The sequence below is a fragment of the Lytechinus variegatus genome, chromosome 7, assembly GCF_018143015.1.
Source record: "Lytechinus variegatus isolate NC3 chromosome 7, Lvar_3.0, whole genome shotgun sequence".
In the NCBI taxonomy this organism is placed as follows: domain Eukaryota; kingdom Metazoa; phylum Echinodermata; class Echinoidea; order Temnopleuroida; family Toxopneustidae; genus Lytechinus; species Lytechinus variegatus.
Window position 1 is genome coordinate 44,090,398 of NC_054746.1, and position 14,960 is coordinate 44,105,357.

Sequence of the window (14,960 nt, forward strand, 5' to 3'; positions counted from 1 at the left end):
GACCGACCGACGGTTAGCCGAATCGGTTGATAGACCGTTTGGCTATTAGACCAAGTGGTCATTAGACCAATTGGAATATTGGATATTAGACCAAGTGGAAATTAGACAGAATGGGAATTAGAGGAATTGCAAGTTAGACGAACTGGTTGTAAACGAAATGGGTTTAGACTATGTGAACTATGTAGACCAAGTGGAAATATAATTCACCAGAACGGATCTGTGATGTGTCCATTGAAAGATGGCGCTACGCATATTTGAATAAATGTCAAGATGAAGCTATTTAACGCGAATGGAACATGCTGAATAATTAAATGAGTGATACACATAGAGATGTATTAGTATACATCTCTATGATGATACATCACCTCTTACTGCAATATCATTATATTCAGTCCATTAAAGAGAGAATGAATTATTTCTCCAGTGACAAATCTACTTTTTATTTGCCCCTTGCCCAAACACCCAACAAATAAGCATAGATACGAACTTGGGTACTTAGTGTTGTGCATTTATGTGCAGCGTCATATTTATTAAATGTGTTCAATTTTTTTAAGGGTACAAACTTTCGCTTGTTTTTGACTGCCGCTTAGTCAAACAAAAGAACGAAGAGACCAGATATGGGTATTGGATAGAACTGCTGAAATGTGCGAGCAAAATTTTAACATTTTTTAATAAAAAAAATCATTTTTTGATGGGAAAAATATCATAGTTCAACTTTTTCGTTTCCTTTACCTTCCTATTTTCTTTTTATGGTCCTAAAAATTGGGGGTCTGTAGCCCACAATCTGCACTCCACTGAATTTACATAATCTAATTATGAAACGAGTCGTGTTAAGCATTTATTTTATATAATCAACAAGTATCAATATTTTAATTAGTATTAATTACTATTCAACTAATTTATTTCCGTTTTAGTTATGCTTGCTTGAAGGACACCTCTTAGTACTGTAATTTGATTTGATTTGATTGATTTATTTCCACATTTCAATAACAAAAGTATATACAAGTGTAATAACCTTTTCTTAGCATAACATAATAAGCAAATGACATAATGAATAACATATGCATATTTTGTATTCTAACAATCTAATTACAATATATTTATACCTGATAGATTTATTTTTTAAATAATTAAAACAAATAGCAGAAAAATTATACATATATAATTCTACAATTAATCAAATTTTCTGATTATAAAAAAAACAATAGGACTGACAATACGAATTCAATGTCTATAAGATCATTACTGTTGTAACTAAATCTGGTTACATAATTTTGTGATAAATCCGTAGTCATGTCTGAAAATACGAAAATACATTTCGACAGCATTCGATAATCACGGCATATACGGCAAAAGTAACAAAACATATACGACGAATTAATGCAAAACATGGGTACAAATTTGATCACATCTGACAATTCACCTCATCCTACCCATAAAGGCTATACATTGTTATAAAATTTATCCTTAAAATAAAAGAAGTTTCTGCAGCAGAGTCTCGAGAACACCTGTAATCTTACATTATATCATGTAAAATTACAGGAAATTGATATTTGGTGTTTGGAACCTTACAAATGTCCTTGAATAAAACACTATTTTCCCCTTTTTAAACAGACCTGTTCTGTTTAATTGTAGAAAAAGTCATGTTTTATGAATATACAGAATGATTCTATTATTGCTTTCTGCAAAAAAATCTTGTTTTTTCTTCTGTAAAATCAGCGTTCATTAAGAATATTATCATCATTAAGGAAAGAGGACCTAAAAACTCCGGGTGAACCGACGGACAATCTAAAAGGAAAGAGAATGGCGGAGAATATAACCGCCTTCATCCTCACACGTTGCCATAGAAACGGTGGAAAATCTGAGGCACTCCAGCCTTCAGAGTTTACACCTTGTAATAGATCGGTTGCAATGAACACTTGAGTGAACCAATGTGTGGTTAATTAATAAGCTGACAAGCAGAGATTGTTTAAAGGAGTCCAACCTGAAATACAGTCCCGGAATAAAATTAATTTGAAGGAGAAAAAAAGAAGAAATTAATAAAGAGTAAAGTCAATCAAAGCAGTGAGATTTCAGTGCAATCAGATGAAAATCTAAAGACAAACAATGGATGAAATCAAAGCGAACATTAAGAAGAATTTGGGTATCATGATTATTTAGAATTCAATAAATTTTTTAAATCGTTTCGAACTGCAGTTCTTTTAAGTCATTCGTAAATTTGATACTCTTAATTCTTTCATTCACTGATGAAGCGTAAATCGAAAATATTGATAACGCACTCAATTAGAGCAAGTTGTCAACAAGTCGAGAGCAAAATAAACAATTCAGTAAGTCAAATATCTCAATGAATAACAAAAGTCACATATTCTCATTAACATTGTGTTTGCTGACTAACAGATAAGAATCAAAGATATCTATACAGTGTGTCCAAGAAAAAAAAGAGGAAAGAAACCGAGAATTATCGCTTTTTTATTTAGCTTAGTCTTTCTATTTATCTGGTGTAACTCGTATGATACACTCCTCGCGCATGAGTGAGTAAATACATTTTGAAAAAATATACCAAAAAGAAAACCAATTTGGAAAATGGTTTCTTTCACTTAAAAAAAAAGGAAAAAAATCACGTTTAGGAGGTTCCATAAAATTATTTGCTTTTTAATACCTCAAAGATAATTATCAAAGAATCACTAAGATCTGTTTTATAATGCTTAAATTTCAATAATTATGTTAAATACTCATCATTCCGTTTTGTTGACGATAAGCCATATAAGGTATTTTGTTACCCACATCATTGTTATTGTATGTAATCCGTGAAACACCTTACGAAATTGTTTTTCTAAACTTTCGAGGACTGTCATTCAGATACCACCAGCCATATTAATTTTGAGCATAATTGAGTGACTCGTAAGTTGCGTCAGACCTTTACAATGACCTGTCATTCACCAATCATAATTTTGATTAAGTCACAATCGATGATTTTCAGTTTCGTTTTATTTCTGGGACGCACTGTATATAGCGGAAATTTATGAGCACTTGTTACCAAGTGCAAAGTGCAGATTGCATGAAAATATAAGACCCTGCTTTTCATTAGTACCAATGGTAGAAGCAAATTATAATTGCACACATGAGCGAAGGATGAATGAAGAATCTTTATTGTGATAAGGAATGTGGGGGGGGGGGGGTGGTAGAGTAAAAGGGGTGTCTGATTTGGGGTTTTAGTAGTGGTCAGGGGGAGTTTCCCATGCATAGGCTACATTTATTTTGCTCAATGATGGGACCGACACACACAACACGAACACCCTCCGTTTCTCTCTCACCAACTTAAAATATAATTATTCCTGCATGAAATCTCACACTTTATCTCATAATTTATCAACACTATGTTTCATTTGTCGGCTCTGTGCAAATCAGGTATAGATTGAGAAATGAGTGACAAAACATACAAAAGACAAGATTTTTTATTTATTTATTTTTTTTTTGGGGGGGGGCTCACGATGAGAGAGAGAGAAAGAGTCGTAGAAGGGGAGGGGGATGGAGATCTGCAATGGCACTTAAATCTAAAACCTTTTTTTAAAATCATGTATATTAAAGCAGAGATCAACAAAGAAACAAGTCAATTTCACAGCGTAAATACAATAAGTTTTTACCTACATTCTACAAACTGGTTCAATTTTTTGAGCCAGTTTAGTACATTTTGATGTTCAGTGCACGTGCCATGATCCACGGAAATTTCCGTGGCCATGAACATAATTGGATGTATTTCAAGATTTACGTCATCAAATGACGTCCATGAAAATTACTCAAAGCAGGGTCTTTTCAACGAGTATCGAGGGGTAGATGCAGCCTACCGTGCAGTGCGTTGCGCGCGTGTGTGTGTGTGGGGGGGGGAGGTGGGTGGGTATAGGATAAACACAAAAATAATTTTAAAAGGATAATAATGAAAGCACACACCCATAACAAAAAATGTACGCACACGCTCACCCCCCCAAAAAAAAACACACACACACGCACACAACAACCACAGACTCACACACATGAAGCAGCTCACAGCACACATCGTATTGGTGACACATTACATTTTAAACGATAAAAAAAGAAACGCATTTCTTTCGTATGTTCTTTTTTAAACATTATTATTTAATAAATGGAATATTGTTCTAAATACATCATGTTGTCAGTAATAATATTTAACTATTAATATATCGCATTGTTAGCACATCTAAATTGGAAGATGGAATTTAAATCCCAAGTTTATACATAAATTTAATTTTTGTTCCGGTAAGATAAATATATCACACCTGCATGAATACATTACACACCTTCTACTATTGAGCGTTTTTATTTTCTTTAAAATATATCTGGCAATGTTCACAACATAAATTAAGAAAAAGCAAGGATTCTTACTTAAAATGAAATATAGGATGTACAAACAAATATATATATATAAAGTAAGCATCGTCAACATCTTATAGTTAATGTACACTTTTTGAAAGTGTTTACGACACGTCAAAATAGAATAAAAATACCATGTGAACCAACAACAGATTCTTTGGAAAATATAAAAGGCAAGCATTCTTCTAAATTTATAGCGTCTAAACTAAATAGTATATATTGTGTAGATTGCTTAGGACATATTAAATTCATGTACCAATACAAGATTTAAGAAGTATTCTGAATTAACATTACACAAAAATTGATAATAATAAAATGAAACGTATTGATCAAATACATGTAAACCACAAGCTGCGTATTTCAAATTTGATTAACTTTCTTTTCATAAAAACATATCTCTGCATATACATGTTCCTACTTTACTTGAAGTGGTTGTAGATTACAAATGAAAATAACATGACAAACACTTCAAAACATGAAGTAGTGATAAGAAATCACATGAATGCCAAAATGTACGTGAAATTACAGATTATCTTCTCTCCTGGCAGCATACATGAAGCCTATTATGCAGACATGGCCAATGTACATGTAGAGTATCATTGGAAAATTATATTGGTTGACAACAAATTGATTCTGCTGGAATTATCCAGGATAACTCAAATTTTAGTTTACAACCCTTCATGTACTACAAATCAATTATGATAAAAATATATATATTAATTCATAAAATGAGATAATACAAAATAAGAAATAAAAAATATCAAAATAACAGTAATATCGACAAATTTGAGAAAACAACCACTTTAGATATAATCACTACAATGAATTGACTACATGCAGGTTAAATAATAGTCTAGAAATTCATGGGCGCGGACATGGCTGGGGTAATTCTAAATGATAATTCACTCAAGCATTACAGTTATACCATTTGGGCAGATCTTCACCATGTACACTGGATCATGACCACAGATTGTTTTTCATATTACACATCCATTACTGAGATTCCAGTAATTGACAACAAATTGAGTTGCAGAAAAACAACTAGAGCTGTCTTCAAACTTGAAGACAGCAGTCTGCCATCAATACATTAATCATTGAACCAAGAGTCAACAGTCAATATGTAGTATAAATTTGCTCCCAATATCAGGGATGCCCAACTTGAAAACAGCACCGTAGCCAGATTACAAGTCGTTGCCTTATACTAGTCAAATAATAAACGTCATATACTAATACTAGTAGTTCATTTTGGATGGAATTCATGGAAACCTGCAGTGTTCACTGATCAGTTTTTGATACAAAGAAATATTAACATTTGTACATGTAGCACTGAAAAAAGTGTGAATTCTTGTAGCAGTCTTTAAACAATTATTTACTATTCAACTTATTTGCCATTATATCACAAATTTCAATCAAAGACAGAGTTTTGAACAATTCCTGAAATATAACATTTATCAAACCAAGTGAACATAATTTGAGTTCAGTATCATACATATTTTCTCACACACCTAGCCAATTCATCTTGAGCCAAAATGGCTTTACAAGTTAGGAAAGCTCTTCTAGTTGATTTTCATTACCCAAGTATAATCGAACATGTAAACCTTGATCAAGAGTAGCAAATGTAGATTTTTCTTTTGAAAAAAGAGGTCTGAATACCAAGTTTTAACCCATATCGGTCCACGGGGTGGTCAAATGGCATAAAGTAAATTCCATGCCAAAAAAAATCAAAGACTAAAAACAAACAAATTCTTAAATAATAGTACTGCTTTCAATACAAATATATAAAATATACACATGCTAGATTTAATAAAAAAAATATATTAATGAATTACGACTAAAACAACATGGCAGCAGAGTACACCATTTGATTTCTTGAAGGAATGTTTTTCTTTCTCTGTTTTCTGTAGAATTGTGCACCTTTTCACAATTTGATCTCAGTTTTTCTTTGTCACCACTACAATATTTGATTCAAGATTTGAAACAATACTCATCAAATAAACATGACACATCCAACAATAAGAACAGATATGTCCGGGAAAAGGAACTTTAAGCAAGCGCATTGAGACGGAGAATGATAAATAAGCCCTTATTGGTATATGGCTCATCAAGGAAAATACCCTTTTTTGAGATGTCTGAATTGAAATTATGATTTCAAAAATATAACTAGTCTATAGCCTATTAAAGCCTATAGATTTTATCCAGGCTTGTAAGTGTTTTGTCCGGTTTCTTTGAAAAAGAGATAATGATGGGTTTGAAAGGTACATCTGATTTAATAATAATTCAAAATCTATTGTGATATTAATTCCATGATAGTATAATGAAGGTGATGAATTAAGGTAAATATTATTAAAATGGATTTAGCTCCTTTAGGATAATATTCTTCACATATCAAGGCATGCACACACCACCAATGGATTAGATAATAATAGGTTTGATATTAATCCAAAATGTCCCTTTACAGCATTACAGGTATTAACCACTCTCATACATGAAGTGAATGTATGCATATACACACAATGAATGTTAATGCAAATACGAATTGAATTTCATACTGTAGAAGGAAATTGTCAGAATTATTACATGTAAGTCAAGTCCAAGAATATGTAATAGTGTTAGGAATGTTAGGTAAATTATAAACCAAAGACTTCTATTTTCAAAGGTTACAGGTAAAACGAACAATCACAAATAACCTAAAAATACACATGAATCTAATTACTGGATTTCATTCAATTATTTTTTTTTTACAATATCTCAGAATTAAGGTATAGCAAGCTTACAATGGACAAGGTAAATTATTGAAATATATACTTTACTTGATGAATATAAACCTGTACACTATTCCACACTCTTATGAATAAGATATGTTATGTTACAAATGATTCTCCATAAATTTCCCAATATTACACTTTTCAATGGAACGTAAATGGATGGTAATTTTTTGGTCATTTCAATTTTTTTTTTCGAAAAAGCACACTGCCTCTCTCATAATATCCATCAACTGACAATAAGTACAAAAATAAAATTAGGCACATTACTGCCAAAATAACAAATTAATGAACTAAAGATACAAAGCTTACATTATTTTTTATTTGTCAACTCTTCAGAATGATAAGCCATAAGCCTTATTTAGTTTTTGGATTAATAAATATTCCGGATAACAATCTTTTTTTTCAATTCAAAACAGCTGAAATGTGTTGGAAAAAGCTGAAATTAAAAGCTCTCATACATGTACTTTTGTATGGAGGAAAGCTAAAAATACGCTGAAATAAAGCCGAAAATTGAGCATAATTTATACAGGAACTCTGCATAAACCATGGTTTCAACCGATGGTCTTCAAAATCACCTTTGTGAATTCTGGCCTCAGAGTTTGGAGTATTCAAAGCTGTGAAATAACAAGCTTCAAGTTACAACCATGCTCACTAACCTGTAGCTACTACTGACTGCTCTCAGAAAACAACCTTCACCACTGAAAAAATCCCTGGAGATTTTGTATGTTATTCATCTATTATATTGGAACAGACTTTGTTATTTATGAAGAGGATATATACATGTATTATTATCTATAATTGAAAGCTTTGAAGGAGAATTACAGGACATAGTTTCTCTTTAAAGCTGCCTTCCATTCATTATTGCTCTGATATACAAAACAAATAAATTTAATGCACATTATACTACAAACACAGATTGGAAGCTACTCTTCTAACATTAATTATCATAAGTTATTTGCGTAACATTTAAATTCAAATAAAACACAAAATGACTAATGGGATACATTACATTTCTGTACACTCCAGATATGCATGTACATATTTCAATCTATGCATTATTACCGTATGTTTTGTGTTTTTGTTCATGACTTTTAGGTTGCTCCACAGCGACTCCCTGAAGAATACACTCCTTATAAACAGAGTAATATCAGAATTGAAGACCAAGAGTGTAAACTATTCGCATGAGTTGTTCAATTATTGTTGCCATGGTGATGACACATTTCCACTGCTTGTTGTCAATGAGCTACAGACTTACCACATTGAATTTTCCTCTTTTATTCTTCAGATGAAGTAATTGGTAAATTTGCTTCTATCCAATGTATCCTATAGTAGCTGTAGAAGCATATAGCTACAAGCAGCAAGCTTAGATCTGTATGATGAAAGCAAGCAGCAAATACATTTAAATTTTGTTTTATATTATATTGATTTTGACACAGTTAAAGTGATAATTGTCAGTGCTCTTGCCATCGAGTGAAAATATATAAATTTATTGTATCAGGTTACTTTATTCATTTTCTGTTTACAATATTCAGAGAAAGAAAAATTCAAGTATAAATGAGAGGTCAAAGATTTGCTGCATCTTTCCCTAAAAAACCCCCCTAAATCAGCAGCATTATACCATCCTTCCTACCCATTTAATTCATCTTTCATATTCCCATGCGATAGAGCAAAACTAATATTAAGCCTGATACCATCAAAGAATCTAAAATCTAATCACTGTTTTATCAACTAAAAAGTATCATATGTTCAGTGCCAGTATATTTCAACAGAATATAGACATTAGTACTGGCAATGGCACAATGGATCATATTTAATTGGAATACATGTAGCATGAACAACAAATAGAATAGTTACACAATAAAAGGGAATCACCGAATCAGTCATAGAAATGGTGGTTGACTCCTTCACTCTACTAAAAGTTGGATGTAAATCTAGATAGAAATTTTCAGGTAATCCATTAAAAGAATTAAAATCATAGCTGAACTAAAGGAAAATCAATTCATGTAGCACAAATCAGAGTCATTCTTCCTGTCCTAAAAATGAAATGTGAAGAAGGATGGGGGGGGGGGGGTGTACTGTACATACTACCATGTAGCTGTGTCAGATATCTTTGATCAACCATAAAACAATGGACTCTGGAGAAGTGTTTCAGATATTGAACATATATAAATATATCTGTCTTTTCATACTTATCCAGTTAAAAGTGAATGAACTGATCTAATCATGTGTGGATTGTCTTCCTCTTCATCTTCTCCTCTTTCCATCAATTTCCTAATATCGGATCAGCACCACTATTTCTACATGTACATGCATACATCAGTCTTCACCTATACACCCAAACTATCTCAATGAATACTCCAATGCAAAACAAAGTGACAATAAATTGTACATGAGGATTGATAGTAAGCAAGGGCTTACGTGTAGTATTCTTTGCCCCTAATATGTCTGGTGTATGGCTATGTCACATAAGTCACTATTTTTTTTTTTTAGATTTCAATTTTCATATGAATTTTCCAATATTTCAGTATTTCAATATGGAGGCTCTTCAGTGAATCCCAATACAACAAATGGAACACGTCTGGCAGTCTCACCTGAATACGTGATTTGATATAGCAGCATTCTGTTTTTGAAAACAGCTATTTAATAATTATTCACACAAGGCAAAAGCAATTTTGTGTCTCGCCCACTTATGAAAATAACCAGAAATATCGTGATTTGCTAGGGCATGCAACAGAATTGTAACGAAACTTTAGTGTAAAATGACTGGGATGGAATTATTGGAATAACACTTGTCATAAAAGCCTTGCACGTAAAATTTAATGTTGACCTGAAGATGACCTTTGACCTTACCATGTGACCTTCGACTGCAGCATAAGATGCACGTCCCCTAAGTCCATCTTCCGTCCAAGTTTGGTTGAAAAGTGACTTACGGTTGCGGAGATAGGTGTTATAAGAGAGTCTTGCATGGAAACTTTAACGATGACCTGAAAATTACCTTCGACCTTACCATGTGACCTCCCACTGCAGCCTAACATGCAGGTCCCCCAAGTCCATCTACCATCCAAGTCTGGTTGAAAAGTGACTTACGGTTGCGGAGTTAGGTGTCATAAGAGAGTCTTGCATGTAAACTTTAACGTTGACCTGAAAATGACCTTTGACTTTACAATGTGAGCTCTGACTGCAGCATAAGATGAACGTCCCCTAAGTCCATCTACCAACCAAGTTTGGTTGAAAAGTGACTTACAGTTGCGGAGTTAGGTGTCATAAGAGAGTCTTGCATGTTAACTTTAACGTTGACCTGAAAATTACCTTTGACCTTACCATGTGACCTCCCACTGTAGCATAAGATGCACGTCCCCTAAGTCCATCTACCACATCTACGACATTTGGATCCCTAAGTCTCGCCTTCACCTCTGGTGGGCGAGACAAAAACAAAACATTATAATGATGATAAAATACTAGTCAATTGACCCAAAATGACTTTTGACCATGATAATGTGACCTATATGTAAGAATTGTGCAAAACAATCATTCATACTTGATTACCCTTACATCTATGTTTCATGAACTACATGCAGATCCATCCATTTTTGAAGGTGTGATGCCAATTTAACAAATACATAAACCCAACATGGCCAAAGTTCATTGATCTTAAATGACCTTTGATCTTGGTCATGTGACCTGAAACATGCTCAGGATATTTAGGGATACATGGTTGCTCTTACATGTGTATGTCCATGTAACTACATGTCGGTCCATAAACTTTAAAAGTTAGGACAATTCCACAAATACCTCCAGCATTACCAAAGTTTGTTGACCCTAAATGACATTTGACCTTGGTCATGTGACCTGAGTCTCGCACAGAATGTTCAGGGATACTTGATTGCTCTTATGTCTAAGTTTCTTGAACTAGATCCATAAATTAAAGTTGTGATGACAATTCCACAAATACCCCCAACATGGCCAAAGTTTGTTGACCCGAAGTGACATTTGACCTTGATCATATGACCTTGATCTTCAGTGATACACCATTACCCTTATGCCTAAGTTTCATGAATTAGGTCCATACGTTATGACAACATTTCAAAAACTTAACCTTGGATAAAATTTTGATATTGATTCCTCCAACATGGTCTAAGTTCATTGACCCTATATGACCTTTTACATGTACCTTGTCCATGTGACCTGAAAGTCAGGCAGAGTGTTCAGTAATACTTGATTACCCTTATGTCTAAGTTTCATGAACTAGGTCCATTTACTTTCTAAGTTACGATGACATTTCAAAAACTTAACCTTGGTAAGATTTCAATGTTGACAACGCCGCTGCTGGAAAAGCGGCGCCTCGCTCTACTATGCAGGCGAGATAAAAATATGGCAATTCCATGTGTGCATGGAGGAATCAAACTTTGTTGCAAAGTATAATCAGGAGAGAAAAAATCTTATTTTTGCAAATACAAAAAATAAAAAAGACTGAGTGGGTTACATGTATGTCTTTGGTTCCCCTACATACAAACCATGATGAGCATAATCACAATTGTTTTGTGAAAATAAGGAAAAACCTTTAAATGTTTTGACTTTCTTATTTCTTTTCAGATTCAATTTTGATGTAATTTCCAGCATTATGCTTGTTTTATTTTTCTCATTTTTATTTAATTCAAATCCACTTTTTACTGGGGTGGACTTGGTCTTTAATCAAGTATCATTGCCTATTTCAATGTCATAATCTAATAAAAATTTACAAAGAAAATGGATTCTTACCTTTAAATTTTGCTAGAACACCATCAGAGTTTCCTTGGTGACTGTGGTGATGATCTTGGACTGGCACCAGAAGATGTCTTTGGTGGAAAGAGCATGTGTGTACGAATCTTAGTTTGTTTAGCACCACCATTCCCACCACCACCACTCCTTCTGTGTGTAGGCTCTCCACCTGATAAACAGTTACCCATCTTACTGCATAGGAAATACAAAACAATGGGCCCCATCTTACAAAGAGTTATGATTGCATGTAAGTAAGTAAATTAGAGAACTGATTTCTTTTGCACGTATTCAAAATGAAGTGTTCATCAATTTCATTTATTTCATTATGAATATAAAGTGAAACAAAATGTGATTCCTCCATGAACATGTAGAATCATCATTGTTCTTACGAACATTGAAAACTTCCTTATTGTCAAATCTGCAAGTTACATATTTTTTTACACAGGCCACAGGCAGGGAAGGGAAATATGAGAAACAGGTCCTAGAATCTAACAGGTTGTAACTTTGCAGGATAAAAAATTATCTCCTCTTCCCTCCCCCTTCTTCTTTTCCTCCCTCCTCCTTCTCTTCCTCCTTCTTCTCTTCCTCATCTTCTTCTTCTGCTTCTTCTCTATCTCCTCCTCCTACAGCGGTAAGGTATAACACACAGATCAATAATGCTTTGTTTTGACTTTGTTGTATAAAACAATTGGTACCAAACGAGGTCGAAACATAACACAGTATTGACCAGATCTAGGCAACAATAGCACATCTACAGAGTGGTGCATTTGTAGAAAGTCAGCGGTAACACACAAATGCACAGAATGATGAAGAAAAGGCTTATCATCAAGGTAATTTTATAATTTTTATATCTAGTGATTTTATTATTTTTTTGTTTGAAAAAAATGTGAACTCTTTGAGGTGAAATTAGAACTGCAGATATATCACAATTAGGTAATTTTTTTTATTAAATATCTATCATTCTATGGATTTGGTACAATGGTGCTTGAAAGTCTGACTACTCTGGCAGCTTTTAGAGAGTGAAGTTGGCTCAGTCGGTAAAGCGTCTGCCCGTTGAACCAAAGATCGTGGGTTCAAGTCCACCCCTGGTGGATGACTAAAGCCAGTGCGTTGTGTGTAAACGTCTCTCCAAGCCCTGTTTCATAGATGCAGGCTGTGTTACAGTGGAAAACACTCCGTCCCTCGGATAGGATGTTAAATGGAGGCCCCGTGTAGAGGAGAATCACCACCTTTGCAAGTTAAGAACCCACTGCACTATTCGAATAAGAGTAGGGGGAAACCCTGGTGTAGTGGTCCACCTGCATTCCCCAACCAGTTATCGGGAGGAGAGACCTGCGGGTCACAGTTTTGTGTGCGTGCCCTTCTTGGCGACCCAGATTGGCTGGCTCCTCCAATGCACCTTTGAATGTCTTTGACAGATATATGGCACTATACAAATGCTGTGCATCATCATCTTTCATCCATGGAATTGAAGTCATGATGCCTCCTAGGCTAGAAGAGTGGAAGACAGTGCAGTTAACAACAGTGTCTGTTGTACTTCAGTCATGACATATGGGAAACTTGGTCTTAGAGTTTACTACCAAGTAAACCACAAAGATACCGTTCTCACTACCTTCCTGAAACTAGTTTACTGGAAACTAGTTAAGTCGAAACTAGTTTAACATGCAGTGAGAACGGTCAAAGTGTTCTTGGCCTGGAAGCGACCTTCCAAACTGGTAAAGGAAACCACCTCATGATGTAGATTTCAAGATCGCTTTGCCTTGTTAAACTGATCTTCAGGAAGCGATCTTTGCACATTTTGAGCACACTACTCCACACGACAGGAGTAGAAAGAATGCCTACGCCGCAGTTTTGAAATTCGCATGAATGCGTCACACCACTGAGAGAGCGTTTCCATAGCAACAAGATCGCTTTACGTTAAGTGATTTTGAAAACCACTTTCGCATGATCAAGTGGGAATGCTAGAAAAGCGATATTCCAAACTGGTTTCCAGAAAACTAGTTTTAGAAAGCTAGTTACAATTACAAGTTATTAATGAGAACGGCTTCAAGTCAAGCATGCAACTCAAATTAAATATCAAAAAGCCCACACAAGTCCATTTTTTGAAAATCCTATTCCTCAGTTACAATAGTCAATACAATAAAAGAAAATAAGAACAGACACGAATAGAGTCCTCAAAATTATTACCATCATGGTGTTTTAAATAATGGACTTACTTCAAAATACTAACCTAATTATAAACTGTAACGTTAGACCTAAAATAAATAAGCGTAACAACAATCATCGTGTGTGGGACTAGATCACCGAGGCCAGACTCGGTCCAGACTCCGTCAGACTCAGTCAGAGGCGTCCGTTGTCGAAATGGAATGATACTTACACTTTACAGCTGAATAAACCGTTGAACCTAATTATAAGTGTCACTTGGTTCAGTGCAAGCGTGTAAAATATGTAAAAAAATTAACACTTCAGTTTGTTAGGCACAACTTCGAGGTATTCCAAAACCAGCAATGAAAGTCAGAGCAAAACAAAATTTAATCGCTGAGTAGATTTATTTTTGCTAGCTAGCGAGCTAGCTGACGACGTGTTTACCTTTAGATAGATGGCGCTCTCTATCTATATACCGTATACGGCACGCGCGTTTCCGTTTTACACCCTGGCGAAGGCATTTTCCGGAAAAGTAGCCAAAAAGCGACTAGTGAAGAGTCTACACACGTCGCTGGTTGCATGCAGCGTGCGACACAGGCGAGTCCACCACCGCATGCAATTTGCACAGTTACTGATCTCGGCACTTCATGTAGAGAGAGCGGCAGTCAGGAGTGAAATCCGAACATGCTTTTGCAGTCTCGTTGTTTATGATAGTTTTTTTTTATAAAAATAAATTTTTAACTAAATGAATAGAATGACAGACAAAATCAAAATAAACAGATACTTATAATGGAAAGACAAATTGAAGTTTGATGGATTGATACACTTAGAAGCTGCCGAAAGATAGATAGAAGACTGAAATAAATAGAGACAAGATAGACGGATAGATAGATAGAAATAGAG

General features: G+C 34.4%; 1 long non-coding RNA gene across 1 annotated transcript; it reads right to left on the reverse strand.

Annotated features, from left to right (window-relative positions):
• Positions 1-4,113: 4,113 nt before the first annotated feature.
• LOC121419406 lies at positions 4,114-14,458 on the reverse strand. Its single transcript, XR_005970593.1, has 3 exons — positions 14,290-14,458; positions 11,913-12,104; positions 4,114-8,523 (listed from the first exon to the last, which is right to left on the reverse strand). It is a non-coding gene; the product is annotated as an uncharacterized LOC121419406 (long non-coding RNA).
• Positions 14,459-14,960: the final 502 nt, after the last annotated feature.